Genomic DNA, 27,422 nt, shown 5'->3' with positions numbered 1-27,422 from the left:
TATATGCATACTTTGGGAAATGATTAAATCAGACTAATTAACGCATGTATCATCTAATATCGTTATCATTTTTTCTGGTGAGAGCATTTAAGATCTTCTTTCTTAGCAATTTTCAAGTATACAATACATTATTAACTATAGTCACCGTACTGTACAATCGATCTCCAGAACTTATTCATCAAGTCTAACTGAAACTTTGTACCCTTTGACCAGCATCTCTTACTCTCCTCATCCCATTCCCTAGCCCTTTGCACCACCATGCTACTCTTTGCTTCTGTGAGTTGGATATTTTTAGATTCCACATATAAATACAATTTTGAAGTATTTGTCTTTCTGTGCCTGTGTTATTTCACATAGCATAATGTCCAACAGATTTGTTCATGTTGTCAAACATAGATTTCTTTTTCAATAAAAACTAAAGAGTGTTCTATTGTATATATATACTGCATTTGCTTTATCCATTTATCCCTTGATAGAAACTTGGGTTAATTTCTAATCTTGGATATTATGAATAATGCTGCAATAAACATGGAAGTTCAGATATCTCCTCATCATACTGTTTTCAATTCCTTTAGGTATATACACAGGAAGGGAATTGCTGGGTCATATGGTAATTCCATTTTTAATTATTTGGCAACCCTCTATACTGTTTTCCATAATAGATGTACTAATTTAAGTTTCCACAAACAGTTTACCAGGGTTTCCTTTTATCCACATTTTTGCTATTTTTTTTAAATCATTTATCTTTTAGGCAACAGCCATTCTAACAGGTGTGAGGTGGTATCTCATTGTGGTTTCAGTTTGCATTTCCTTGATGGCTAGGTATGTTGAACATTTTTAAATATATCTGTTGGCCATTTGTATGTCTTCTTTTGAGAAATGTTTATTCAGGTTCTTTGCTCATTTTTAAATTGGATTGTTTTCTTGCCATTGAGTTGTTTGGGTACTTTATATATTTTGGATATTGGCCCCTTATCAGATATATGATTTGCAAACATTTTTTTTCCCTTCTGTAGGTTGTCTTTTCACTTTTGATTGCTTCCTTTGTCATGCAGAACTGTTTAATTTGGTGCAATTGCATTTGCCTATTTTTGCTTTTGTGGCCTGTACTTTTGGTGTCATATCCAAAATATTATTGCCCAGACCAATGTCAAGAATTTTTTTCTACGTTTTCTTGTAGTAGTTTTCTTTGTTGGCAGTTTTTTGTTTGTTTGTTTGTTTTTCTAATTTTAGTACTTTGTACATATCATTCCACTCTCTTCTGGCTTTCAGGGTTTCTGCTGAGTAATCCGTGATAGTCTTATGAATGTTCCCTTGTACTTAATGACTTTTCTCTTGCTGCTTTCAAAATTCTTTCTTTGTCTTTGACTTTTGAGAGTTTGATTATAATGTGCCCTGGTAAAAATCTCTTTATATTTAATCTATTTGGGATTCTTTGGGCTTCATGGATCTAAACATTCATTTTCCTCTCCAAATTTAGGAAGTTTTCTGTCATTATTACTTCATATATGATATTTGCCTTTTCTGTTTGACTAATACTTCTGTGAATTCCGTATTTGTATTGGCTTGCTTGATAATGTCCCATAAGTCCCATTGGCTTTCTTCACTCTTTTCCATTATTATTTCTTTTTATTTCTCTGCCTGGGTAATCTCAGGCAAAGTGAAGTGCTGACTTTACTCTCCATCCCCCACATGGAGAGTATTTCTTACCATACTGCTGACAGGGCTTGGGGGAGGGGTGACACAGGTAATGTCAATGTGTACTTTCTGCCCTCTTCAATGTGTCTTTTCTTATTTTTGTGCTGTAATCTCTCACCTATATTCCTTAACTCTTGTGCATGGATAATTGTTCAAATTTATGTTTCTGCAATGGGACAAATTTTGAGAAGTTTTATTGTGCCATTTTGTCGATGGTACTCCTCTAGTTTATTCAACAATGAAATGCAAAGGCTATTTCATTGGCCCTTATGATGAATAAATTATATAATTCCTATAAAGCAATGAGTATACAGATTACTGGGAAAAGAGAATGACATAGGATTTTTAGATCATGAGACTCTTTATACTGTGAACTAGAATAAATGCATTTGACACATACTTAAAATATATTTTAGGGAAGTTGTCTCTCTCTCTGTCTCTCCCTTTCTCTCTCTCTCTCACTCATTTCCCCTCATTACTCTCCCAATTGACCCCTCTTATCTGTATTGTTAAGTTCCCTGCACGGTCAACACTGAGATTTTTTTGGTAATTAATGGATAAATGGATAGATAGATTCAGGCTACTTTGAAAATCAGAAATTTTACTTTCATTATCAGGTAAGTATGAACGCTTTTAATTTTGATTTTAATAATGTGTGAAAAACTTACTCATAAGATTTTTTTGACCATGCATATAAAATGATTCAACACAATATTTCCTTACACCTTTCCCTTGTCACCAATGCTTTTACCTATTCACATAAAATTATCCCTACTTATTTTCCATAGCAATATGAATATAAATCATAGCATTAGAAAAATAATAAAATCCAATATTAAGGCAAGATAGGATATTAGAGAACATCTAGTTCAGCTCTCACATTGTGCAGATAAAGAAAAGTTTTCCAAATGGGTGGCTTTCATTTCCTTTTTAATTATTTTATTGTGGAATTAAGATAATTCCAGAAGTAATGAGAGACAGATGTACATGTAGTCCATGTATCATCTTGAACTGAATGCTCTATCTCATCTTCTACACATATAATACAATTTCATTGGAAGGATAGTGCATCAACTAAAATTGCTTGAAGATTATTAGACTACATGCCTATTCTTGCTTCTAAAATGTTATATCATAGGTTGTTCCTCATGGGTCTGGCATCTCTCTCTCTCTCTCTCTCTGTGGCTACTGTGGTTCCTCCTACTTTATAGTGAGCCCTGAGAATAATTCTTCCAGGCAATTTTAAAAGCTATTCATTAATTCATGTATGTATATCAAAATAGAAATGCAGCCAGAAGCTTCCTTTTGCTTTCTGTTCCCAGATGTTCAAATTAAAAATGATTGCAGACATGACTAATTGAGTGCTTTTACTTTCATAGTTAACTTTCTGGTAACTGGGTAGGAGTTCTGAGGGTGCTGGTAATATTCTATTTCTTTATAGGAATGACAGTTTTCATGATAATGTTTGCATAGTAAAAAATCACTTCATGTTCTCATTTATAAGTGGGAGCTAAATAAGAACATACGGACAGATGGAGGGGAATAACACACACTGGGACCTTTCAGAGGATGGAGGGTGAGAGGAGAAAGAGAATCAGGGAAAATAACTAAGGGGTACTAAGCTTAATACCTGGGTGATGAAATAATCTGTACAACAAACTCCATGACATACCTATGTAGCACACCTGCACTTATACCCTGAACTTAAAAGTTAAAAAATATTCACTTCACTGAACAATTACAATTTATGTACTCTTACGTATGTATATTTTACTTTGATAAAAAGTTTATTTTAAAAAGAAATTTAAAGTGTATAAAATTTAAATTTTTACATATGCCTTCCGAGAAGTTGTTTCACTTGAAAACTTCACAAGAGATAACTGAAGTGATAAATGTAATTATATGAAAGTGAGAAATGTTTTGCTGAATAATTTTCAGAACGTTAACTCTAATTTGGCCAGTGAAAGTATTGCACATGAAATCTATTGTGAGTTTTAAATCAAATGAATAGTTGATTCCTAATCTTCCCTGCAAATATTAAATAACTGTTAAGATAATCAGGTAGTTCTATAGGGACAGATATAGAAGAAATCCAAGAGTTACTAAGTGAAAAAAGTAAGTTGCAAAGAAGTATACATTGCATGAGCTATTTTTGGAATCAGTTTTTAGTTTTTGTAATTAGGTTAGGTTTTGTCTATTTACAAATTTTACATATCTGGAATGATGAATCATACATTATTGTATGTGAGTAAATAAATAGAAATGTTACCAAATGCAGGAAAGAATAAGATCAGATGGAATATTTCCAAAACTGCCAAAAGAATTTATTTCTGATGACCAGGAATAATAGGGATTTTTCAATCACTGTATTATATTGTTTCATAATATTTTCTTAAAATCCCTGTGCATTGATTTGATAATCATGGAAAAAAGATGAACTCTCCTGTTAGCAGTGTCTTCTTTTATTCTAGCACTTGGAAATTCTTTCTTTTTTTATTTTGTTTTGTTTTGTTTTTTGAGCTGAGCTATCTGAGCTATGGAAATATATAATTTTTTTTTTTGAGATGGAGTCTTGCTCTTGTTGCCCAGGCTGGAGTGCAATGGCATGATCTCGGGTCACTGCAACCTCCACCTCCTGGGTTCAAGCTATTCTCCTGCCTCAGCTTCCCAAATAGCTGGAACTACAGGTGCGTGCCACCATACCAGGCTAATTTTGTATTTTTAGTAGAGACAGGGTTTCACCATGTTGGCCAGGATGATCTTGATCTGTCGACCTCGTGATCCACCCGCCTCGGCCTCCCAAAGTGCTGGGATTACAGGCGTGAGCCACCATGCCCAGACAGACGTATATAATTTTTTAGAAATATTTTAACCACCATGTCTCTCTATATATATTTATGTATATTACATGTTATATGTAATAAATATTTATTTATATATTATATATGTTATAACTATAAATTATATATTTTTATAAATATATTATAATATAATATATATTTTATAAACATTTTATAATATATTATATATTTTATAAATATATATATTTTAATGACTGTGTCTATATATATATACATGTATATATACATATACCATATATATTTCAACTTTTATGTTCAGGGAGTACATGTACAGGTTTGTGGGCAAACTGCATGTCACTGAGGTTTGTGGTATGAATGATCCCATCACTCAGATAGAGAGCATAGTACCTGATAGGTAGTGATAAGCAGTTTTTCAATCTTTGTCTCTCATACTCCCCTCTCTGGTAGTTACCAGTTTCTACTGTTCTTGTCTTTATGACCATGTGTATTCAATGTCTAACTCACACGTATAAGTGAGAATATGCAGTATTTTGTTTTCTGTTTATGCATTATTTCATTTAGGATAATGACCTCTAGCTGCATGCATATTGCAGCAAAGGACATGATTTCTTTCTATTTATGGCTGTGTAGCATTTCCTGGTATATATACACGATATTTCTTTATCCAGTCCACCATTGATAAGCATCTAGGTTAATTCCATGTCTTGCTATTATGAATAATGCTATAATAAACATGTGAGTGCATGTGTCTTTTTGGTAGAATTATTTATTTTCCTTTTGGTATATACCAAGTAACCGGATTGCTGGGCCAAATAGTGGTTCTGTTTTAAGTTCTTTGAGAAGTCTTCAAACTGCTTCCCACAGTGTCTGAACTAACTTACATTCCCAGCAGCAGTATATAGGCATTCTTTTATCTCTGCAGCCTCACCAACATCTGTTATTTTTTGAGTTTTTAAGAATAGCCTTTCTGACTGGTATAAGATGGTTCTCATTGTGGTTTTGATTTGCATTTCTGTAATAATTCATGATGCGTAGCTTTTTTTCACATATTTGTTGGCTGCATTTATGTCTTCTTTTGAGAAATGTCTGTTCATGTCCTTTGACCATTTTTTAATGGGGTTCTTTGTTTTTTGTTTGTCAAATTGTTTAAGTTTCTTATAGATTCTGGATATTAAACCTTTGTTGGGTGCATAGTTTGCTAATATTTTCTCCTGTTCTGTAGGCTATTTACTCTGCTGATAGTTTCTTTTGCTGTGCAGAAACTCTTTAGTTTAGGTCCTGCTTGTCAGTTTTTGTTTTTGTTGCAAGTGCTTTTGGGGACTTAGTCATTAATTCTTTGCCAAGGCCAATTCAACATGGTATTTCCTAGGTTTTTTTGAGAATTTTTATAGCCTGAGGTGTTATATTTAATTCCTTATCCATCTTGAGTTAATTTTTATATATAGTGAAACATAGGGGTCCAGTTCATTCTAAGGAATTCCACATTAGCTTAGTCAGCCATGTTGCCAAAACTGAAAGCGATCTATTAAATTTCTATCTTTCCAGTAATCTACACGTTTTGTGTTCCTCTGACAGCACTCTTTCTTTTCTTCTAATAGTGTTATAAAATGTTATTTATTTTTGTTTATCTTCCCTTTTCTTATATTTTAAAGGAATTTGTGCGGAAGGGTTTATCATCTTAATCTAATCTAATCTAAATCTTGAGTTTATCATCTTAATCTGAGGATTCATAATATTTTTTATATTCATGTGCTCTGTTCCAGATCCTGGGTTGAGCCCCAAGGAAACATGATGAACCAGGTTGTATGACTGTGAAGGCAGGATAAAAGAAAAGCGGAAGGACCACATTCATCATAGCAGACATTGATGGAGAAGGACAATGAGGTGAGAAGTGACAGAATATTTCATTTTTCTTATATTTTATTGGGGAAATGTAAGGTCATTTAGTAGTAATAGTTAATAGTATAGCTGACAATATGAAAACCAGAAGAAGGGTCAAATAACAAACATTGATAATATCCCACAGATCCCACAGCTGTAAATAGCAGATATATGAAGAATATTGAGTGCAAAGGAATACATAAGGCCCTCATAGGAAATTTCAGTGTAAAATTCCTTTGAGCATGGTTGTCCCCAATCTTTTATTCCTGGTTTTCCAAATGTACACTTTAAGATATTCATAATGCCCATATGACACATTGGATAGCTTATTTTTTAAGCATTTTTCCCTTTCCAACACTTTTTTAAATAATTAAACTTTACCCACAAATCTATCTTCTACCATGTAAAAATCAACAATAAAAAAGCTCTTCCAATAAAAAAATGAGATCCATACAAATGACACGTAATTTGGCAGCAAGCATCAGTAGCCCAAAGGATTGTTACTAAATTGTGTTTTCAATTATTATTGAAAACTGTTCATGCTTGCAATTTGATTTTTATTATGCCTGACCTAATGTTTTCTCATATTTGGCCTGCAGGACTATGCTCATTTATAAGTTGTGAAGAATATATAGGAAATTTATTTCAATTTATTGTAAGCAGCAACCTCAGGGCCCTTTGAATCTTTCCTATTTCAAACTAGTATTAATAATCAGTTCTTGACAATGGCCAAATCTCCATGGACTACTTATGAACACATTACCTGTGATTTTTAATCCATGTAAGAGATAATTATTTCTTGACTTTAATTTGTTATTTTTTTACAGATTTTAGTTATCTGAGTTCCTCCTTTTATAAGCTCCACTTTCTTTTTGCTCTCTTCTTTTGTGTTAGTTGAGACAATTCATTGTTGGATATTCACCATCTCCCTCCTTTTCCAGAACAAGAGCAGCTTAACTTCATGTTTCCTATTGTATTAGTCCATTTTCAGGCTGCTGAAAAAGACATGCCGGAGACTGCACAATTTACAAAAGAAAGAGAGGCTTAGTGGACTTACAGTTTCATGTGGCTGTGGAGGCCTCACAATCATGGCACAAAGCAAGGAGGAGCAAGTCACATCTTACATGGACAGCAGCAAGCAAAGAGAGAGAGAGCTTGTGTAGGGAAATTCCCCCTTATACAATCATCAGATGTCATGAGACTTATTCACTATGATGAAAATGACATGGGAAAGACCTGCTCTCATGACTCAGTTATCTCCCACTGGGACCTTCCCACAACATGTGGGAATTCAAGTTGAGATTTCTGTGGGGACACAGCCAAACCATACCATCTGCCCTGGGCTCCTTCCAAATATCATGTTCTCACATTTCAAAACCAATCATGCCTTCCCAACAGTCTCCCAAAATCTTAAGTCATTTCAGCATTAACTCAAAAGTCCACAGTCCAAAGTCTCATCTGAGACATTGGAGTCCCTTCTGCCTATGAGCCTGTAAAATCAAAAGCAAGTTACTTACTTCCTAGATACAGTGGGGTACAAGTATTGGGTAAATACAGCCATTCCAAATGGGAAAAATTGTCCAAAACAAAGGGGCTTCAGCCTCCATAAGTCCAAAATCCATCAGGGCAGTCAAATCTTAAAGCTCCAAATGACCTCCTTTGACTCCATGTCTCACATCCAGGTCACACTGATGCAAGAGGTGGGTGGGTTCCCATGGTCTTGAGCAACTCTACCTTTCTGGCTTTCAGGGTACAGCCTCCCTCCCAGCTGGTTTTATGAGTGGTGATGAGTGTCTGTGGCTTTTCCAGGTGCACAGTGCAAGCTGTCAGTGGATCTACCATTCTAGGGTCTGGAGGACAGTGACCCTCTTCTCACAGCTCCACTAGGCAGTGCCCAAGTGGAGACTCTGTGTAGGGGCTCCAACCCTATGTTTCCCTTTTATGCTCCCCTAGCAGAGGTTCTCCATGAGGGCCCTATCCTTGCAGCAATCTTCTGTCTGGACATCAAGGCATTGCCATACATCCTCTGAAATCTAGGCTGAGGTTCTCAAACCTCAATTCTTGACTTCTGTGTACCCACAGGTGCAACACCACATGTAAACTGCCAAGGCTTGGGGCTTGCACCCTGTGAAGTAACAGTCTGAGCTGTATGTTGGTCCCGTTAGCCACAGCTGGAGCTGAAGCAGCTGGGACCCAGGGCCCCATGTCCCAGTGGGGACTCTGTGTGGGGTTCCCATCCCACATTTCCCTTCCACATTGCCCCAGCAGAGGTTCTCTATGAGGGCCCTGCCCCTGCAGCAAACTTCTTCCTGGATATCCAGGCATTTTTATACATCTTCTGAAATCTAGGTGGAGATTCCTAAGCCCCAATTCTTGACTTCTGTACACTTGTAGGCTCAATACCATGTGGAAGCTGCCAAGTCTTGAGGCTTGCAGCCTCTGAAGCCACAGCTCGAGCTCTGCACTGGCCCCTTTCAGCCACAGCTAGAGCGGCTGGGACTCAGGGCATCAAGTACCTAGGCTGCACATAGTCGTAGACCAAGGGGCTGGTCCAGGAAATCATTTTTTCCTCCTAGGCCTCTGGGCCTGTGATGGGAGAGGCTGCTATGAAGACCTCTGATATGCCCTGGAGACATTTTCCCAATTGTCTTGGGGACTAACATTTGGCTTCTTGTTACTTATGCAAATTTTTGCACTTGGCTTGAATTTCTAAATGGGATTTTCTTTTCTATCACATTGTCAGGCTGCAAATTTTCCAAACTTTTATGCTCTGTTTCCCTTTTAAAACTGAATGCTTTTAACAGCACCCAAGTCACCTCTTGAATGCTTTGCTGCTTAGAAATTTCTTCTACCAGATACCCTAAATAATCTCTCTCAAGTTCAAAGTTCCACAGATCTCTAGGGAAGGGGCAAAATGCCACCAGTCTCTTTGCTAAAACATAATAAGAATCACCTTTGCTCCAGTTCTCAACAAGTTCCTCATTTCCGTCTGATACTACCTCAGCCTATATTTCATTGTCCATATTCTTATCAGCATTTTGATCAAAGCCGTTCCACAAGTCTCTAGGAAGTTCCAAAGCTTCCCACATTTTTCTGTCTTCTTTTGAGCCCTACAAACTGTTCCAACCTCTGCCTGCTACCCAGTTCCAAAGATGCTTCCACATTTTCAGGTATCTTTTTAGCAGTGCCCCAGTCTACTGGTACTAATTTACTGTATTAGTTGTTTTCATGCTGCTCATTAAGATATACCCGAGACTGCACAATTTACAAAAGAAAGAGAGGCTTAATGGACTTACAGTTTCACATAGCTGAGGAGGCCTCATATTCATGGCAGAAGGCAAGGAGGAGCAAGTCATGTCTTACATGGATGGCAGTAGGCAAAGAGAGAGAGCCTGTGCAGGGAAACTTCCCCTTATAGTACCATAGATCTCACGACACTTATTCACTATCATGAGAACAGCATGGGAAAGACCTGCCCCCATGATTAATTACTTCCCATTGAGTTGCCCCCACAACATGTGGGAATTCAAGATGAGATTTGGGTGGGAACAGCCAAACCATGTCACCTATCAAGCCATAAATTAAGTTTCAAGCATAACTTATATGAAGCACAGTTAAAGCATAAAGCATAGCTACCAACTAAAAATAACGTTATAAGAAAGCCTATATTTTGCCCTCATTCAGCTGATTATAATTGTTGAGTTTGGCTGATTATTGATCTTAGCTCAACCCTATGAATAAGCTCTGTTTCCTTAGACAAGGCACTTTATGAGATCCATTCAAGTGGTTATAAATAACTAAAATATGACTATATACGTATGTAGTTTTAAATCCAGTGATTCTTGTCTAATTATCTAAGAATTATTTGATAAATTCCATATGTTTATTTCCTCTGTATTTAACAGTATTTGAATCCCTGTGAAAGATGGAAATATTTTGTGCTTGTATTTGCCCAAGAAGTGAAAAGAGAGATGAGGAAATATAATGAAAGAAAAAAATGTTTCGAGATATTATTTGATGAGGAAAATAGATGATACATATTCTTTGCTCAAATAATGGAGTAAAACATTATAAAAACATCAGGAAAGATTACAGTAAAAATAGTTTAAATTGAGTGGATATACATTTACCCACTCATTCATCAATTAAACAAACATTTGCTGAACTCTGTGGCATATGCTGAAGCCACAGAAATTAACCAGACTTAATCATTTTCCTCAAGAAATTTAGTAGAATTTTATGATGGATAGAGAATCATGAGCAAAGAAAAATACAACTTTTTTATAGGTGCTATAATGCATTTGTATAAAAACAGTGGTCATAGAGAAAAACTATAGGTCAATATATCTGAAACATAGAGTAGGGAGAATTATTTGATTTTAAATAACAGAAATCATCCTTAGCTAGTCTGTGTCAAAGACCGAGGTGTCTCCCAGTGTCCATTAATGAAAATGCAGTTTGAATACTGGAAGGAATGAGAACCAGAAGTTAAAAAAGCATGGTGTCAAGACTTTCTCTAGTTTTTGTATCAGTTTCTGTTTACATACATATCACTCAGTGATAAAAAGAAGTAATTGGTGAAGGTGAAAACCATTAGAGAGGTAGTATTGGAATAAGACGATAAAAAGTGTCCATATTCAATTCTGTGTTTCTGGTTTGTAGAGTTTTCTTATGCACCCACATAGAAATTGTAGAATGTAGGCAAGGCTACATGTAAATATAATGAGCTCATTCTGGTATGTGGTTATGGGGAAATGAAGCTCAGCATAGAGGATGCTTACAAGTGGATTCATTGAACTCAGTATTTCAGACATGATGGTGGGATTATTTTTTTGTTTTTGGAAGTAGAAATGAGAGGCATTGTGTACAAGTATAGAGGTGAGCATGATTACAACATACTTCCATGGCAGTGGATAAAGCAGCCTAAATAATAAAAGAGGAGGAGACCAATGTGAGGTGACTTAATGAAAGAAAACCATGATTTTTTTTTCATGTTTATAAAGTTCACATCTGTGAATTTTACCTTCTCAGCCAAACTAGTAACTGTGTTTTCATTTTATGACATGTTGCTAGAATTGGTGTAAGTAGTCAATAAATATTTGTTGAATATATGCATGAAATAACGCTTCAAGATCAAAAGCTAACAATATGTTAAGAAAAATGTTTCATTTGAAACAAAGTTGCTTTGCCCCAACGACTTTGTGTTTGTCATTTCAATGGATAACAGAGTTGATAAGAGGCACTATGCTAATGCTGTATTGCTTATGGTGGTAGAAAAATTGAGTCCATAATTCCTGAGCAAAAGCTTTGTGTAATCAGAGAACTGATTACCTAATAGTGATGTCTGCTTTTTATAGTTCAACATTTTGAACTATACAAATACCTTTCACATTTGAAATTAAAACAGGGAAAATTACTGTGTTATTGCAAATCTGAAATTCTCTTAGCCTTTAACCCACTGAAATGACAGATTTTGTAACTTGATGTTTGCCCTTGTAAGTTTTCTTAAAAACACAATTATATTGAACAGAGGCTGAATATGCTCAGTTTTAGCATTTTTATATTTTCAGTTCTGACCATAAGACAAATGCCTGTGATGGAATAATTTTTAGTACACAGTGGAGGAAGGGTGATGTCCCAGAAAATTAGCCCAGGTGATATTTTTGGGCTTTACCTGACAGACTACCTTGTTCATGAAATGAAAGATTCAATATGATAAAAAAGAAAGTCTCAGAATTGATCTATAAATGTAATGCAATCTCATTCAAAATTTTAGCAGGTCTTTTGGTGAAAACTAACATACAATTTCTAAAATTTATATGGAAATATAAAGAGCTAAGCATAGTAAATGTATTCTTAAAGGAGAACAAAATTAGAGATGCATGCTACTGGATAGCAAGTTTTATTGAAAAGCCACATTATTTAAAAATATTTTGGTGTTTCTATAAGGACAGTCAGATTGTCCAACAGGATGGAATATATTCTAATTATAAACTAACACATTTATAAACATTAGATTTATGATAAGGGTGGTACTGCTAAGGCAGTGGATCAAGTAAATTCTTAAAAAAATAAAAGCCTGGATAAACTAGACATCCAAAAAGAAAAAAGCATTAAATATTACCCATTATTTATATTATATACAAAAGTTAATTGCAGGAGAATTATACATCTAAATATAAAAGAGAAATAATAATGCACCTAGGATACAACATATACAAAAACCCTTGATTTGGGGATGTCTGAAAATTTCTTAAACAGAACATACAAAGCATAAAACATATAAAAATCATGACTGATTTACTGAACTACGTTCAAGTTAGGAAAATCTGTTCATACAGAGCCACCATTAAACCAGTGAAAAGTCAAGGTATGTAATGGGAGAATATATTTGCAAACCATACAATCCACAATAATCTCTTTTTCCAGATCAATATGAAAAAAGATTGACACCACAATAGAAAAACAGAAAAATATATGAACAGACACTTTACAAAAACAACAAAATGGCCAACAAACGTGAAAGCATTCTCAACCAAGAGAGTTATCAGGAAATGATAATTAAAATTCAAATGAAATACACCCTTGATAATCACTAAGATTTAAAAATACTGACAATGTATTTTTAAAAATAAAATTAAAATGCTGACAAAAATCTTGGTAAATATGTCAAGCAACTAAGATGTTCTTGTACTGCTGTTGGGGGTGTAAGTTAGTACAACTAGTTTGGAAAACTTTTTGTCAGAATTTACTAAGTTGAGCATATAACATAACCTATGATTCAACAATTTCACTCTTAACTAAATATTCAAAAGAATGAGTGCATGTGTGGGTCAAGTGACATACACTAGAATATTTACAGCAGCATATTCATGCTGGAATTAATATGTAGATTGTGGTATATCTATATAAGCGAATGGTACTCAGCAATGAAATTGAATAGGTTACTGCTATGTAGAGCAATTTGGATGAAACTCACACATATAATATGAGAAAAAGAAGAAGAAAATACATGTTAGATTCCATTGACATTAAGTTCAGAACTGATTTTTGGTGTCAGATGTCAGAATACAATTGAAGAACAGAAAGGGCTGTAAGGTTATTAGTTACTGGGAAGGGACATGAGGTTTGTGAAGTGAAGATAAGGTTCTATTTTTAAATTGTATTTGCAATTGGATGGATGTGTTCATTTTATGATTCTGATAACTCTGATAACTCATCAAGCTTTCTGAAATTTAAGGAAATCGATTGAATGTTCAAAAGTAATTTGACCAGCAGAGCACACAGATTGTTTTGCTTTTGGCTCACAAAACTTTTGTATCTCAATGCTTAGTAATAAACGGCCCCATGCTGACAATTATATTACAAAGGAAGGCATTTATTATTTATAAGTAAAATAAACAAACCATGGTTTACATTTATTGCCTGGTAAAATTACTATCATCATCGTCATCATTTTGATGGGTTTAAAGTAGAAAAGACTTAGAGCAATTAATTTCAGAAATATTTTCCAAAACTTTATTGACTCAAATTTGACTAGACAATAAACTAAGTGCATGGACTTTTGATTGGCTCCTATTTCTAGGAGGTTTCTGATAAGTAATTGTCAAATGTCATTTCAGAAATTGTTGTCACAATTTTGTGGCTTAAAAAATGCTTTATGTTCTATCATCGACTATGGAACATGATTTTCTTACCTGCATTTTTTTTAATCTTTTCACACAGCACAGACATTTTTACCGAAAGAGAAAGAGGAGCAAGGATGAGGTTAAAGAAAACAACACTTTGTGGTGACAATTTTAAATTATATTTCACAAAATAGAAAAAAATATTATCTTAGTCTGTTCAAGCTGCTATAATAAAATACCATAAACTGTGTAGCTCATAAACAGCATAAATTTATTTCTCACAGTTCTAGGGAATGGAAAGTCCAAGATCAAAGCCTAGGCAGATTCAGTGTTTTGAGGGCCTGTTTTCTAGTTCACAAATGGCACCTTCTCATTGCATCCTCATGTGGTGGAAGGGGCGATGGATGTATCTAGGGTTCCTTTTATAAAAGCACTAATATATTTTTATAAAGACTTCATAAAGGCCCCATCTCCTCACACCATCACCTTGGGGGATAGGATTTCAAACTATGAATTTTCGGGGGATATAATTGTTCAGTCCATTGCAAATATACACTAAAATGATATCTGTAGTTGGTAATATTAAGTGATTTAAGTTTTTAAATTTTGCCTATAGTATATTTTCCAATTATCCATAAGGAGCATGTAACATTATTAGTGATATAATTATAAATCATAAAAATTATGAAGATTAATTTGCATGTGATGTGGTTTGGCTGTGTCCCCACCCAAATCTCATGAATTGTAGCTCCTAAAATTCCCATGTGTTGTGGGAGGGACCCTGTGGGTGGTAATTGAATCATGGGGGCAGGTATTTCCCATGCTGGTCTCATGATAGTGAAAAGTCTCATGAGATCTGATGTTTTTATAAGGGGGAATTTCCCTATACAGGCTCTCTCTTTGCCTGCTGCCATCCATGTAAGAAGTAACTTGCTCCTTCTTGCCTTCTGCCATAGTTGTGAAGCCTTCCCAGCCATCTGGAACTCTGAGTCCATTAATCCTCTTTCCTGTACAAATTACCCAGTCTTGGGTATGTCTTTTATTAGCAGCATGAAAATGGGCGAAGAAAGCATGTGTGATTGTTTACTAACATTTGTTTAAATATTGAAAAAAGTTGTCAGTACTCAAGAAACCTTATATTTCAGTGTACTTACTAGCCTGATGGATCCTAATGCTTTTGACTTTTTGACCTGTAGAAATCATATTCTTTTTGTAGAACTTATCTGAATAAAGTAGAGCAAGAAAAGTAAGTCTGAGAGTTTATACAAGCTGTTCTTGCATACTCACAAATAGTGGTCTTGATATGGCTGTGTCCCCACCCAAAACTCAACTTGAATTGTATCTCCCAGAATTCCCATGTGTTATGGGAGGGACCCAGGGGAAGGTAATTGAATCATGGGGCTAGTCTTTCCCTTGATATTCTCATGATAGTGAATAAGTCTCACAAGATCTGATGGGTTTATCAGGGGTTTACACTTTTGCTTCTTCCTCATTTTCTCTTCCTGCTGCCATGCAAGAAATTTCTTTCACCTCCCACCATGATTCTGAGGCCTCCCCAGCCATGTGGAACTGTAAGTCCATTAAACATCTTTTGCTTCCCAGTTTTGGGTATGTCTTTATCAGCAGTGTGAAAATGGAGTAATACAGTAAATTGGTACTGGGAGTGGGGTGTTGCTGAAAAGATACTCAAAAATGTGGAAGCAACTTTGGAACTGGTAACAGGCAGAGGTTGGAAAAGTTCATAGGGTCCAGAAGAAGACAGAAAAATGTGGCAAGGTTTGGAACTTCCTAGAGACTTGTTGAATGTCTTTGCCTAAAATGCTGATAGGAATATGGACAATAAGGTCCAGGCTGGTGTGGTCTCACATGGAGATAAGGAACTCGTCGGGAACTGGAGTAAAGGTGACTCTTGTTATGTTTTAACAAAGAGACTGGTGGCATTTTGCCCCTGCCCTAGAAATTTGTGGAACTTTGAACTTGAGAAAGATGATTTAGGGTATTTGCTGGAAGAAATTTCTAAGCAGCAAAGCACTCAAGCGGTGACTTGGGTACTGTTAAAGGCATTCAGTTTTATAAGGGAAGTAGAGCATGAAAGTTTGGAAAATTTATAACCTCACAATGTGAAATAAAAGAAAAACCCATTTTCTGGGGAGAAATTCAAGCTGGCTGAAGAAATTTGCATAAGTAGCAAGGAGCCTTATGTTAATCCCCAAGACCATGAGGAAATGTCTCCAGACCATGTCAGAGACTTTCAAAGAAGCCCTTCTAATAACCAGCCAGGAAGCCCAAGAGGAAAAAGTGGTTTTGTGGGCCAGGCCCAGAGTCCCCGTGCTGTGTGCGGCCTAGGGACTTGGTGCTTTGTGTCCCAGCTGCTCCAGCTGTGGCTGAAAGGGGCCAACATACAGCTTGGGCTGTGGCTTTAGAGGGTGGAAGGCCCACGCCTTGGCAGCTTCCACATGGTGTTGAGCCTGTGGGTACACAGAAGTCAAGAATTGAGGTTTGAGAACCTCTGCCTAGATTTCAAAAGATGTATGGAAACGCCTGGATACCCAAGCAAAAGTTTGCTGCGGAGGCAGGTTTTTCATGCAGAACATCTGCTAGGGAAGTGCAGAAGAAAAATGTGGGGTTGGAGCCCCCACACAGAGTCCCTACTCAGGCACTGCCTAGTGGAGCTGTGAGAAGAGGACCGCTGTCCTACAGACCCCAGAATGATAGATCCACCGACAGCTTACACTGTCCACCTGGAAAAGCTGCAGACACTCAATGCCAGCCCGTGAAAGCAGCTGGGAGGGAGGCTGTACCCTGCAAAGCCACAGGGGTGGAGCTGGCCAAGACCATGGGAACCCACCTCTTGCATCAGTGTGTCCTGGATATGAGACCTGGAGTAAAAGGAGATAATTTTGGAGCTTTAAAATTTGACTGCTCCATTTTATTTTGGACTTGCATGGGCCCTGTAGCCCCTTTGTTTCAGCTAATTTCTCCTATTTGGAGTGGCTGTATTTATCCAATACCTGTACCCTCATCGTATCTAACATGTAACTAGCTTGCTTTTGATTTTACAGGCTCATAGGTAGAAGGGACTTGCCTTGTCTCAGATGAGACTTTGGACTGTGGACTTTTGAGTTAATGTTGAAATGAGTTAAGGCTTTTGGGGAGTGTTGGGAAGGCATGATTGGTTTTGAAATGTGAGGACATGAGATTTTGGAGGGGCCAGGGGTGGAATGATACGGTTTAGCTGTGTCCTCACCCAAATCTCAACTTGAGTTGTATCTCCCAGAATTCCCATGTGTTGTGGGAAGGACCTGGAGGAGATAACTGAATCATGGGGGCCAGTGTTTCCTGTGGTATTCTCATGATAGTGAATAAGTCTCACGAGATCTGATGGATTTATCAGGGGTTTCCACTTTTGCTTCCTCATTTTCTCTTGCTGCTTCCATACAAGAAGTTCCTTTTACCTCCTGCCATGAACTGAGGCCTCCCCAGCCATGTGGAACTGTAAGTCCAATTAAACTTCTTTTTCTTCCCAGTCTTGGGTATGTCTTCATCAGCAGCATGAATATGGACTTATACAGGCCTCTAGAAAGCTTGCTTGCTTATTGTGCCCCTGTCATTCTGTCTTTTCCATTAAGCATCCTGACATGCCACTAAGTTGAACACTAGTCACTTTTATATGCTGTTTTGCTATTCTAAAATGGGGGGAATTTGGAGAGATAATAGCATGTAAAATAAATAATAAAATCAAGTTTTCTACAGATACATATTCACCTGTCATAATGCCTGGTTTTCCGAAAAGATGGGAAAGCCTTTGGCAAATGAGTTCGCTAATTAATTTTCAAAAACAATTTAATGTGCTAATTAAGTTTATTTTTTTTCCTTCATAGTGAGAAACATTAAACTTATAACTTTCTATTATTAATCTATGGATAGGAGATAACCTACTTTATTATTTTACTGAAAGTTATGACTAAAATTCCCCCCAAATAATTTGGAAACGTAACCTGAGAAAATAATGTACATCAGAGCAAAATTATATCATAGCTATCAAGATTTTATGCAAAATCTCCTAAGCAGTTAAAGAGTGAATTTACCTAGTACTTATTATAGGAAAGAAATGATTAGCTCATTATCTATAGAACTTCACATTTCCACTGGTAAAATATAAAATAGTTTAATATTGAAGGAATGTTTTCCTCATATTTATACCTGTTACTTAATTTTTAAAATTTCAACTTTTATTTTAGATATAGGGGTATAATATTGATAGATTGGGAAAAACCACTGTGGCTTTGTATTACTCCCTTCTCACAGTGATATGAAGAAGTAACCGAGACTAAGTAATTTATAAAGGGAATAAATTTAATTGGCTCACAGTTCCACTTTGCTGGGGAGGCCTCAGGAAACATACAGTCATGGCAGAAAGCACAGGACAAGCAGGCACCTTCTTCACAGGATGACAGGACGGAGAAGTGCAAACAGTGGAAATGCCAGATGCTTATAAAACCATCAGATCTTGTGAGACTCATTCACTATGATGAGAACAGCATGGGGAAAACCACCTCCATGTTCTAACTACCTCCACCCTTGGTCCTGCCTGCCCTTGACACTTGGGGACCATAGGGCTTGTGGGGATTACAATTCAAGATGAGATTCTGGGTGAGGACCCAGCCAAATCATATTAGGCTTTATGTTTGAAGTGCATAATTCCATGTTACTCATTCATCTCCAGGGATATTTAACAAAAGCTGTAAGAAGTATGAAATATAAAAGCATTGACATTAAGAGAGATAATTAAGCCTTTTCATTTATGATCATATCAACACTTGAAACTATACATTGACATAGTATTTGTTGAATCATAATAATTTTAGAACATTTACTAAATGTTTGGTTAATTATTTTAATTGTTACATGTTATGCCTTTTTTTGTTAGCCCGAGACTCTTCCTACATTGCATAAAATTTATAAAGTTTGGAAGTCACCATTGTACTTGATCAATTTGCCTATAAACTAATAAAAGTGAGTATGAGGGAACATCAGGTTTCAGTATGAACTCTGACAACCTGGCAACTTATCAAATTTCCATTTCATTCTGTTGTATACTGGAAAGATCACTTGACTTGGATTTCTAAGACTTAATTTTAGTCCTTGTTCAATCACTTGACTGGTTGTCCTCTGGAGGGTTGAATGCATGGAAGTATCAGGGTAGATGTTTTTCTTTTCTTGTCTTTTTTTTTTTTTTTTTTTTTGAGACGGAGTCTTGCTCTGTCGCCAGGCTGGAGTGCAATGGCGCGATCTCGGCTCACTGCAACCTCAGCCTCCTGGGTTCAAGTGATTCCCCTACCTCAGCCTCCCGAGTAGCTGGGACTACAGGCGCCCACCACCACGCCCAGCTAATTTTTTTGTATTTTTACTAGAGACGGGGTTTCACCGTGTTAGCCAGGATGGTCTCGATCTCATGACCTTGTGATCTGCCCACCTCGGCCTCCCAAAGTGCTGGGATTACAGGCGTGAGCCACTGCACCGGGCCATGCTCAGCTAACTTTTGTATTTTTGGTAAAGACAAGGTTTCACCATGTTGGCCACATGGTCTTGATCTCTTGACCTTGTGATATGCCCACCTCGGCCTCCCAAAGTGTTGGGATTACAGATGTGAGCCACCATGCCTGGCCAGGGTAGATGTTTTTCTATGAGCCTCCTACACTAGACTGGGAGAAGAATTACTAAACACTGTGAGTATAATTATTGATCTTGAAAAATGCCTATTTTTTACTTTTTAAAAAAGCATGGTAAGTTTTACTAGACAAGATGGAAGAGATTTTACAAAAGAAGGCGTCTAAAGGAAAAAAAAAAGTGCCAAAGTCAGTGTCAAGTGGCTGATGAATGAAATAACATAATGGAGAAAAAAGAGAAGGGGAAAAATCACTATTTGAGCCAATTTTTACCCATTGAACAGGACAGTAAATTTGGATATTCTGAGGAAATAATATCAAAAAGTATCCAATGTAAGCTTAAGATGAGCAAATGGGTGCACATTAAAAATGGGTGACTCCTTCTAACAGCCCCATGGAGAAAAATGAATTTTCGTGGTTATTGAGTCTCTAATGTAGATATGGAAATATATGTAGATTCATCAGTAGTGGTTATTGTCTTTGTTACTGATGTATTCAAGAACCCTTCTAAAATTTTCAAACTCTTTGGCTTCAACTAACTCATATGGGAACAAATGTATACCTAGTCTTTTAAATTTTATTATTATTATTATTTTTTTTCTTTTTGAGATGGAGTATTGCTCTTGTTGCCCAGGGTGGAGTGCAATGACGTGATCTCAGCTCACTGCAACCTCCACCTCCTGGATTCAAGCAATTCTCCTACCTCAGCCTCCCGAGTAGCTGGGATTACAGGCATGCGCCACCATGCCCAGATAATTTTGTATTTTTAGTAGAGACAGGGTTTCTCCATGTTGGCCAGGTTGGTCTTGAACTCCCGATCTCAGGTGATCTGCCCACGTTGGCCTCCCAAAGTGCTGGGATTACAGGCATGAGCCACCATGCCTGGCCTTTATTATTATTTTTATAATGTTATTTTACTTTAAGTACTGGGATACATATGCAGAACGTGCAGGTTTCTTACATATACATATGCTATGGTGGTTTGCTGCACCTATCAACACATCATGTAGGTTTTAAGCCCCACATGCATAGGTATTTATCCTAATGCTCTCCCTCCCTTTTCCCCCACCCACCTCCCTTTTTCCCCACCCACCTTTTCCCCCACCCACCACCCCCACCCTCCGACAGGCCCTGGTGTGTGATGTTCCCCTCCCTGTGTCCATGTGTTCTCATTGTTCAACTCCCACTTATGAGTGAGAACATGTGGTGTTGGGTTTTCTGTTTCTGTGTTAGTTTGCTGAGAATGATGGTTTCCAGCTTCATCCATGTTACTGCAAAGGACATAAACTCATTCTTTTTTGTGGCTGCATAGCATAATACTCCATGGTGTATATGTGCCACATTTTCTTTATCCAGTCTATCACTGATGGGCACTTGGGTTTGTTCCAAGTCTTGCTATTGTAAATAGTGCTGCAATAAACATATGCGTGTGTGTCTTTATAGTAGAATGATTTATAATCCTTTTGGTATATACCCCGAAATAGGATTGCTGGGTCAAATAGTATTTCTGGTTTTAGAGCCTTAAGGAATCACCACACTGTCTTCCACAATGGTTGAATTAATTTACACTCTCATGAACAGTGTAAAAGTGTTCCTATTTCTTCACATCCTCTCCATCATCTGTTGTTTCCTGACATTTTAATAATCACCATTCTAACTGGAGTGAGGTGGTATTTCACTGTGGTTTTGATTTTCATTTCTCTAAAGACCAGTGATGATAAGCTTATTTTTGTATGTTTGTTGGCCACACAAATGACTTCTTTTGAGAAGTGTCTGTTTATATCCTTTGCCCACTTTTTGATAGGGTTGTTTGTTTTTTTTTTCTTGTAAATTTGTTTAAGTTCCTTGTAGGTTCTGGATATTAGCCCTTTGTTAGATGTGTAGCTTGCAAAAATTTTCTCCAATTTTGTAGGGTGCCTGTTCATTCTGATGATAGTTTATTTTGCTGTGCAGAAGCTCTTTAGTTTGATTAGATCCCATTTGTCAATTTTGGTTTTTGTTGCAATTGCTTTTGGTGTTGTAGTCATGAAGTCTTTCCCAATACCTATGTCCTGAATGTTATTCCTAGGTTTTCTTCAAGATTTTTATGGTTTTGGATTATACATTTAAGTCTTTAATCCATCTTGGGTTAATTTTTGTATGAGGTGTAAGGAAGGCATCCCATTTCAGTTTTCTGCATACAGCTAGCCAGTTTTTCCAGCACCATTTATTAAATAGGGAATCCTTTCCCCATTGCTTGTTTTTGTCAGGTTTGTCAAAGATCAGATGGTTGTAGATATGTGGTGTTATTTCTGAGGTCTCTGTTCTGTTCCATTGGTCTATATGTCTGTTTTGGTACCAGTACCATGCTGTTTTGGTTACTGTATCCTTGTAGTATAGTTTGAAGTCAGGTAGTGTGATGCCTCCATCTTTGTTCTTTTTGCTTAGGATTGTCTTGGCTATACAGGCTCTTTTTCAGTTCCATATGAAATTTAAAGTAGTTTTTTCTAATTCTGTGAAGAAAATCAATGGTAACTTGATGGGAATAGCATTGAATCTATAAATTACTTTGGGCAATATGGACACTTTCATGATATTGATTATTCTTATCCATGAGCATGGAATATTTTTCCATTTGTTTGTGTCCTCTCTTATTTCCTTGAGCAGTGGTTGGTAGTTCTCTTTGAAGAGGTCCTTCATGTCCCTTGTAATTTTTATTCCTAGGTATTATGTTCTCTTTGTAGCAATTGTGAATGGGAGTTCACTCATGATTACGCTCTGTGCTTGTCTGTTGTTGGTGTATAGGGATGTTTGTGGGTTTTGTGCATTGATTTTGTATCCTGAAATTTGCTGAAGTTGCTTATCAGGTTAAGGAGTTTTTGGGCTGACATGATGGATCCCTAGTATTCTTTAAATAGTGGAAAAGAAACAGAGTGGATGAAGGACAATAATTTTTAAAAAATATTTTATTCTACTTGAGGTCTACTTTTTGCAGTTATACCCATGTCTCATGTAATTTCTTCTTTTTCAGTTTCTCCCTGTAACATCTTCTTGTGTATTTTCTTATAGCTCTAGTCACATTCTGTAATTACTGTATGTGATTAGTCATTTACTGTCTCCCTGATAGTAGTGTGCCCACCATGAGGATAGAAACCCTGTGAGTGTTGGCACCACTTCATCCCCAGAAACTATTTCATAGGTGTTGAACTAATAACTCCAATAATATATACTTGACATTGAAGAAAAGATTATTTCATAGATGATGACTAAAATATTGAGTGGTGATCTACAGCCAAGAGTCAAGGTGCTCTTTAGAAAAGTAGAATTAACATTTGGCAGGCAATATATTGAATTAATCAAAGCATTAAAGTGAAATATGAATCCAAGAGAAGAACACAATCCTGACTTATACTGGACAACTACATACTACATAGGATAAGATTGTATTGTAAATAGGAATAAAAAAATTGTAGAAAAAACTTTAGTAATTATCAGGGAGAAACTAAAGATGATGAACAGGACAATGTTCATATGTCATACATATGCCATAGATATATACTTACAATACCTATGTCATAGATATATTTGTACTTCATTGCATAGTTGTACGTGATGGAGTAAGATTGATTTTTAAAATAACAAAATTCAAGTTTTTATGAGTATACTTGAGACTTTTGCAGCACTATTTATGGATTGAATATAAAAATTGAAAATAAATTGGCACTAGAGGTTAAAAATACGTGCACGATAATTCAAGAACTTGTTGGGAAGAGTAGGGGAAGGGGCTGACAGCCTACAGGCAAGTATACACTGAGAAGAAAGAAGTAATAATGTTGGGGAAATAAATAGGCTACAGATATTCTAGACACTTAGAGAATATGGATAATTACAGCAGCAAAACAAAACAGTGACTAAAAAGTACCAAGTATCTGGACATCTAATGGTAATCTTTAACCAAAATTGATTTTAGAAATTAGAAAAAGGAGCAAGGGTTATTGTTAATCTGGACTTATTTCTGGAATTAAAGGAGAAATGGCTAATGATATGAAAGTAATAGAAAGTTTGAGAGAAAATAAACATAGAATTTGATGATTCTGACCATAAAGTTAATTGAGTAATTAACACAGTCAGATATGGGTACATGTATACTAGGTGTTAAGAAATCACTTTTTTTAAATATGAGAAAAGTTATTTTTTTTCTAATGACAAAAAACCTCTAAAGTCTTAAAATAAAGTTTTATAAAACACACATGAGGAGAAGCAGCAAACAATTTTTTAAAAATTGCCCAAATGAGAAAATTGCTGATAACCTAAGGTTTAAAATTAGGAAATAGAAGGCACGTCATTAAAAAGCATCACCAATGTTAGAGGCAAACATTCAATGTTTGAGGTTAAAATTCATTAGACCAGTGGTGAAAATATTTTATAGCACGCGAAAAAAAAGTAAGGAAACAGAAGATGATTTATAGTATATTAGTGAATTAAATAAAATAGAAGGGACCAACTCAATGTTTTATAAAGTTGGTAAAGGCAGAGAAGGAAAAAGGAATACTGTACAAGCTGTATTTACTTCTATCTTCCCCATCTAGTAGAATTATCTTCAAATTGGAAGGAATAGAACAGATATTACAAACATTTTGGAATGATTAAAACATGAGGTACTATATAGAACAGTGAGATAGTACAACTTTGTAAATGAATTCAAAGCACCTGTATTCAGATAATTTAAGTGAGTTACAGAGGAGTATCAAGAAAATATATTCATCAGATTTGAACACAAGCATTTTTAGTAGGTTTGAGGAATCCATTGGTTATAAAACATCCACCAGATATCTAAACACTAGCACATGTTGTCCCAGATTTTCAGACCTAGAAGAGGGGGATTTCATATACTACTGTTAAATACATTTAAAGTACACTTAGGCAAATTCCAGAAAAAGATTTTTGTGCAGATGGTTTATGAACTTTAAATAAAAATGCATTTTCTAGGAATGAGGGTGAATTGACTTAGAATGTCATGAAAAATTAAAATAATTTGTTTTGTAAACGTAGTTTCCAGATTGGCAGATCAGATGAACAACACATATGTAAATTTTGTCTGATATTTGATAAAGCCTTTTTATCAAGTCATGAAAAGTAATCGTTCACATAGTAACAAAGTTTGGAGAGTCATAATAGGTTAGTATTGGGGGAATGGTAAAAGGATATGTGAAAAACCTGCTCAATAACTTGGACAAAAGAATGAAAAACAGATTTTTCAAATTTTCTGCTGGCACATCTCGGGATGAATTGTCAAATAAAGATGAAAAACATCTTGACAGGCTCAAATTATAGACAAGTCTAAGATACATCTAATTACAGAAAGTCTAATAAATTGCAGAAAGTCTAAGATACAATCTAATAAAAATAAATTTAAAATCCTAACATTAGAATACTTGTGATTGCACATTTGCAATCACTGAATGCTGGAGTCCTTAATTAGAAGCAGTTAATGTAGAAAGCCCATGATGATTTTGAAGAACCTGAAGCTCATTGTAAACCAACCTGGATTTGGTAGATAAAATCTCAGTGAAGGTTTATAATGTTAGCAGCATGATAGCTAGAGCAATGTAGGAAATGGAATTAGTGCTTTCCTTAGTACTTCGTGCTATATTGTAAGATGCAATTAGAGAATTGAAATGATAAAAGAAATGATCAAAGTGATGAAAAGTTGTGAAACCACATCATAAATGGAAGGCTTGAGGGAAGTTGTAAGGAAAGAAAGACTTGAAGACATGTAGTATATATTTTCTTTTTCTTTCTTTTTCTTTTTTTTTTTTTGAGACGGAGTCTCACTCTGTCACCCAGGCTGGAGTGCAGTGGCGCGATCTCCACTCACTGCAAGTTCCACCTCCTGGATTCATGCCATTCTCCTGCCTCAGCCTCCCAAGTGGCTGGGACTACAGGTGCCCACCACCATGCCCGGCTAATTTTTTGTATATTTAGTAGAGACGGTTTCACCTTGTTAGCCAGGATGATTTCGAACTCCTGACCTCGTGATCCTCCTGCCTCAGCCTCCCAAAGTGCTGGGATTACAGGTGTGAGCCACCGTGCCCAGCCAACATGTGGTATATATTTTCTAAGGGCTGTGACAAGAATAAGAAAGGAGGAAGGAAAAGAGAGAAATGAAAGGAAGGGGAGATGGATAAGGGGAGAGGAATAAGTGAAAGGATATGTTTTGAAAAGATGAAGGTTAAAGAAGAGGACCTAACATTTTAATGCCTATTTTTCCCTAGGAACTTTGTTACATGCTGAAAAAATATTTGATTTTTTTTTTTTATTTTTGGAGGAAGAGTACATTTTCATTTTGAAAGAAAGATAGAGTAGATACATTATTTAGGGTGCAGAACAAAATACAATGCACAGAAGTTTGAGGGAGAGTAATTTGGGTACATTATGAAATAGAACTTCATAAATTATAGCTTTCCAGCAACAACAAATGGGTACCTTAAAAGGGGTGTTATTCCCATTATTTCAAGTATCACAGCAAATTTGAAGCTTTAATGGTTATTTCTTATGGGTGTTCTGAAAGCAGTTCCCACATTTGGAAGTTGAATAATAAAATAATTTCCAATAGCATCTCTAATACCAAAACATGTCATTTCTTTATGTTAATTACCAGGAAAGAGTTGAAAAACAAATATAAGATAGTTTCCAAGAGTTAACTTTTGATTGTGTTTGTTATTGGGAAGAGCAGTCAGGAATAATGAATCTGAAGGGAGACAAAAACATTCTTTAAGCTATTAGTTTACATTTTTTTATTCTTTTTATGCTTCAAGGTTTAAAAAGTTATGCTTTGGGAGTTTAAATCCTCTTTCTTTTTTTTTTTTTTTTTTTATTTACCAGACTATTTTAATTGTAAAATTTGAGGAGATATTTTTCGTTTACATTTATGTAAGCATTTCAAGTTTCAGGGCACCTTACCAGAATTTGAAAATATAATAATATTATATATTTATTTAGCATTACTGTGTGCCAGGCATTATTCTGAACACTTTAACCATATTAACTCATTTAATCCTCAGAATAACTCTGTGGCTTATATAGCATTATGATTATTGTCATACAAATAAAACAAGGCATAAAGTTAAGTAACTTCCTAAGATCTTACAACTAGTAAATATTTGGGTTGGGTTGGTGAAGAGTAGTAAAATACCCAAAACACTGATAAAAACAAAATAGAATTTGAGATGCAAGACCAATGACAAACTGACAGTATCAGGTCTACATATTGTGAGAACAATGTAAAAACATATGGTATTACTTACACAAAGTAACATATGTGGTATTTCAGTGCATTCTATATCAAAGATGTGGGCAATAAGACAATTTTCTTTTACCAAATTACAATCTTATGAATGACCTGCCAACAGTATAGCAGCATATTCTCTGAACAGATCTAACAACTGTATGCAACTAAAAATGCTAAAAAACTTTATTTTATAATCATTTTATATGAATCCAAGAACTGTCAAAAAAGTAGGCAATAATAAGATGCTGAAAAAGGTAAATGGAACATGAAAGTTGATTTTTTTTTCTGTTAAGAACATTTACCAAATAAATTTAAATCGAGTTTTAGTTTGAAGCATTTTAGAATTCAGGGGTTAGAAAGCCAAGCTCAGGGCCCACTAAATTTGAGGTGTCTGGTGGAACATCATCACCATTAAAATGATACCTCTAAGTGCTACACATACAGTCTAAATGTA

Source organism: Pongo pygmaeus, chromosome 4, assembly GCF_028885625.2.
Source record: "Pongo pygmaeus isolate AG05252 chromosome 4, NHGRI_mPonPyg2-v2.0_pri, whole genome shotgun sequence".
NCBI lineage: Eukaryota > Metazoa > Chordata > Mammalia > Primates > Hominidae > Pongo > Pongo pygmaeus.
This window is presented reverse-complemented; position numbering follows the sequence as displayed.